This window comes from Panthera tigris, chromosome B2 (assembly GCF_018350195.1).
Source record: "Panthera tigris isolate Pti1 chromosome B2, P.tigris_Pti1_mat1.1, whole genome shotgun sequence".
Taxonomy (NCBI): Eukaryota; Metazoa; Chordata; class Mammalia; order Carnivora; family Felidae; genus Panthera; species Panthera tigris.
Window position 1 is genome coordinate 129,834,611 of NC_056664.1, and position 4,765 is coordinate 129,839,375.

The 4,765-nt window shown below is 37.4% G+C and overlaps 1 non-coding gene across 1 annotated transcript; it reads right to left on the bottom strand.

Moving 5' to 3' along the window:
• Window positions 1-1,162: 1,162 nt before the first annotated feature.
• LOC122238998 lies at window positions 1,163-1,269 on the bottom strand. Its single transcript, XR_006218119.1, has one exon. It is a non-coding gene; the product is annotated as a U6 spliceosomal RNA (small nuclear RNA).
• Window positions 1,270-4,765: the final 3,496 nt, after the last annotated feature.

The window sequence follows — 4,765 nt, forward strand, 5'->3', positions numbered from 1 at the left end:
TGTAAAAACTTGTGTTTAATTCATTAATGCTAGACAATAGTGACCCCCAGGAAGCTGGGTGACAGTGCTATTTACCTTTTAGACAAATTCCATTCTTTATTGTTTTTCATTATTTTGAAACTTACCAGCGCCCAGACGTGGCATTCTACACATTCATTCATTCATTCTATATGTAAAAGGCTATGATTTATTGAAAAGCATACTTTTTAAAAATGTTTATTTATTTATTTTGAGGGAGAAAGAAAGCGTGAGTGGGGAAGGCAGAGAGAGAGGGAGAGAGAATCCCAAGAAGACTCTGAGCTGTCAGTGCAGAGCCCAACATGGGGGCTCCATCTCACAACTGTGAAATCATGACCTAAGCTGAAACCAAGAGTTGGACACTTAACCCACTGAGCCACGAAGGTGCTCCACAAAGCATAATTATATAGAAAATTGCAAGGAAAGTCAAATAATATTCAAAACCAAAATTTAAAATTTAATGGCTTAAGCCTAAGGTTCCATTACTTTTTTAAGATCTCAGAAGTATTAGCAGTGGAAGAATGCTTTTCCTTTTTCTTTTCTTTTTTTCCTCTTTTTGTGATGTTCCCCCTTTTTGATTTATTCTTTTTTTTTTTTTTCTTGTTTCTAGTCTTTCTTCTCATATTCTTGTTTCCTTTGTTTTGAAGTGTCCTCTTTTATGGAACTAGATGAATAAGACCTTTTCCTTTTTTTTTTTTTTTTTTTTTTTTTTTAACTGACTCATCAATGTCCAGGACCTTAGACAAGGGAGGCATGGGGGGAAGAAAAAACACATCACCACCCCCTCCAAGCCATGCAAGCCAGTTCAGAAAGGATGTGTTGGCCTTAGAAAATGTTTCTGGCAGTGTTACTATCCCTGGTGTCAAGAAGTTCAATGGAAAATTGCCTATATGGGTGGGCTCAAGATGGTTTGACAGTTAAAGAATCCAATCTTCAGGCAGAGGGAAGCAGTGGAAGTTAATTTTGGATATTAATTGGTTTTACATTTGATAGGAAATAAAGTCTCAGTGGAACTTTCCTGGCTGTCTTTTTATCCTTCTAGGTAAGAGTACCATCTTACCTAGAGAAGGGCAAAAGCTTATTTTTTTATAGACTTTGGAACATTGGGACTTTTTTGAGGGTTTTTTAAAAAATAAATATGAACAAAAACATGAAAGCCTTCACGAATGTGTGTGTCATCCTTGTGCAGAGGCCATGCTAATCTTCCCTGTATCATTCCAATTTTAGTATATGTGCCGCCGAAGTAAGCACTGAACATTGGGGTTTTTAAGGCTAAAGTACTCAGATGTGGTCTGTGCCCTCCTCCCTCGGCCCTATCCTCCCATCATTTCTCCTTCTTCATGCCTACACAAAATGAGAGAGCTCCTGAAAAGAACTCTGAATTTATCCAATAAAATTATAGGACAGTTATCCTATAATAACTGCTCAAACAAAGTAGTTATCTAGTTCAAACTTCTATCACATGTGAATTTATTCCAAAACATCTTAAGACATGATTGTTTTAAGATTTGCTTAAATACTCCCAAATAGACTGAAATTTGTGCTCTACATGAGGGCTCTTGAGCCTGATGGATGGTTCCTAGGGTTGAAGAGTCAAACAGAAACTCCTCCGGACTATGTAGATGAATATAGATTGTCACACTTCTTGGAGTTGGCCAATGTCCTCCAGATGTCGGTGAAGCAGAGAGCTGCCTCCTTGCCCATTTTCCTCAACTGAATACACACTAGTCTTCAAAGGGACTTTTAACTGCTCTTTCACTCTTTCTTTCATAAGTGTCTGGAACCAGACCAGAGAGTATTTGGAAGTAAGTTCTGGTATAACTAAGGGCTCCCTTGGTAAGTCTTCCTTCAGAAAGTGGCTCAGTTAAATGTTCCTTCCTTCCATAATGTGAGGTTCCTTGTTGACAATTCTTATTGTGTTCTAACCCTCCCCATACAACTCTCTTTAACTGTCTGCTACTCAGTGTCTCCACATTCTCCCTCCGGACACACAGAACTGATCCAAGACCTTGCTCAGTCCTATGTGCCTTTTTAGTCCATTCCTGGGGTATCTTGGCTGGATGTCAGGGAGCTTCACCTGCTCTAACAAGTCCTGTCTTATACCTGAAGGGAGTCTTCTTATATGAGGGAATACGGGGTTGAGGTGATGGAAGTTTCTTTAACTCTTGTTCTACCTCTGCCCAATAACAGATCTGTGGTCTCATTTGCTCCTGAAGTTTTTGACACAAACATTATGATGACCATGAGAATTATTTTTTTTCTTTCAATAGTCTACCAAGTCTAGTTTATGTAAGAAATGTGTATTCCTCCATTTAACACATGTTTGTCACACTTTTTATGAAATAAAAAACCGGGCCTTTTTAATGTATAAAAGTACATGATTCTCATTTTTTTTAGGCATCCCTCCACCTTACATCTTAGTAAAGCCATACATTAACTGACAATGCTTCTACAATTCAGATAAATGGCACCATGTTCCCAAATTTCTTTATAATCCTCAAGATTTTCCCTTTTATCCAGAGAAAGGGGTTTTGGTGCTTTCTATAAAATTGAAAATTATGAGACACAGATTCCTTAGATATGATTACCAAGGATTATGTTAAAGACTTGATGTATGGGGGGTTTTCAATATCTCTGCCTTTGAAATATTGGTCTTCAGTTTCCACTTAACTTTTCTAAGGTGGATTTGTGGTTCAGAAATTGAAAATTAGGATCGAGTCTTGAAATACATTTAGAGCTTGAACGGGCTCTGTCATAGTGTTTAGTGTGATCCGGCCACTAGCCAGACCTGTCCTCATGGTGATTTCCTCAGGGTGGAATTTGATCAGCTCCACTAGATCTACACAGTACCTAGTAGTATATTTATATGAACTAGTGAGTGCTCCCAAGCCCCTTTTCAATTGATAAAAAACCTACCTTATTTTACGATCTCCAGAGGTGTTTATAATGATGGCGATTTACAAAGTTAGAGGAAAAGACAGAACTGATAGGAAGTAATCAGTCAAAACATGGGGAGTGGGGACAAAGGGTCCGACCATGTGGGCAGTGAGTAAAAGAAATACAGCGTTGGGTATGTGTGTTAAAAAATAGATGATCTAGGTCACTGTGAATAAAGCCTACAGAACCTTTGCGTAATTTGGTTTCATTTTTGGTGAATGTTTTAAAATGCACATTTATAAAAAAATATTTTTTGTAGGTAATTATGTATTTTTCCCAGTTTTCTCAACTTACCATTTACAATGAACATGTATGATTATTGTTTATGAATGAGTCACTGTGCTGAACTAAAAACATTTCTGATATTAAAACTTCATTCTTGTTTCCTAAGAAATCTAATCAAAGTGATAGTAACATATTCTCACAAAGGATAGTCCATGAAATGGTGGAGTACATTATTCAGACACCACAATATAATAATCAGAAGACCATTACACTTCATAGAATACTGTGCCCAGTGACAATGCCTGTGACAATGAGCTAATTGCAACCATGAGCACTGAGGGAGGAAGGTATATGAATCATTGGACAGACACTATTGTCATTAATAATAAGCACTGAGAATAAGGTATTAAGGTTTTTTATCATTACTGCTACTACTCTGACTGTAGATTTATTTTCAAATTTTGAATTGATGACCACATAAAACTAAGAACAACACCCACAGAAATAACAAAATGTGAGTTAATGTATTCCAGATGCCAGTCCTTACTAACCTCTGTAACGCATAGATATTTACATTTAGTGGTGAACTGCTGAACTGATAGGGTAGTATTTTTCAAACAATGATCTGGAGCTGTAATGATTCCTGTACACTCCCTTTGGGGCTGCTTTGGGTCAGGAGTAGGAGGTGGATGGAGGGGTTGGGTGCCTTTTCCCTCTTATTTCCTACCTGAGCATCCTTTGAGGCATATTTTAAGAGTTTTGTTTCCAGGATATTTCTTTGGCTCCTGGACCCTCTGTTTTCTCAATTCCCAAATTACTTATTATTTGGACCCTGCCTTTTGGCACTTAGGCACATACAGCCTGACACTGATGGACTTCTCCATAAAGATTATAAGTTTATTGAGGTCAGAGGCTGTGCATTATGTTAGTTTTCATTTTCCAGGGCACATAGCATTGCATACGTGGCAGACGCTCAAAAAAAATTTGCTGAATTGTATGCAAATAATATTATCATAGCATTTTTGACCTTATGAGACATTGAGAAATCATTTAATTCAAGTCCCAGTTTGCAGATGAGGAAAATGAAGCCAACAGAAGTTAGGTTCTTGATCCAGATCATATGACTAATGTATAATTTAAAAATAATCCAAGCACTTTATTTGCTTAGGAAGTAGATGTCTCATTCATATTCTTACTCACCCTATTTGTTTTCCTAACAGGCTTTGCTTTTCACCAACAATGCAAAATTTCACCTCATCGTCACTACCACTGGGGTGAGAATTTGACATATTTGTAGTTCTCTTTAAAGCTCTGATTCTGTGATTAACACGCACAAACACATTTGCTAATGCTTGCAAACTTTCTTTTTTAACTTGGTAATTTTAGGCTTCATCGTCAAACCCCTATCTTCGGTTCCAAACAGAATTATTGCACACCTCTGGTCATAAAAATCTTTGTTTCTGCTCCAATTTTATCCCTTACCACCTGTGTTATTAGACCTGTATTGTGGTTTGCTGAATGAATGTTTATCTCCCCTACTATTCTGGGGTTGTTTGAGAGTGGGGGAACCACATAATAATCACCT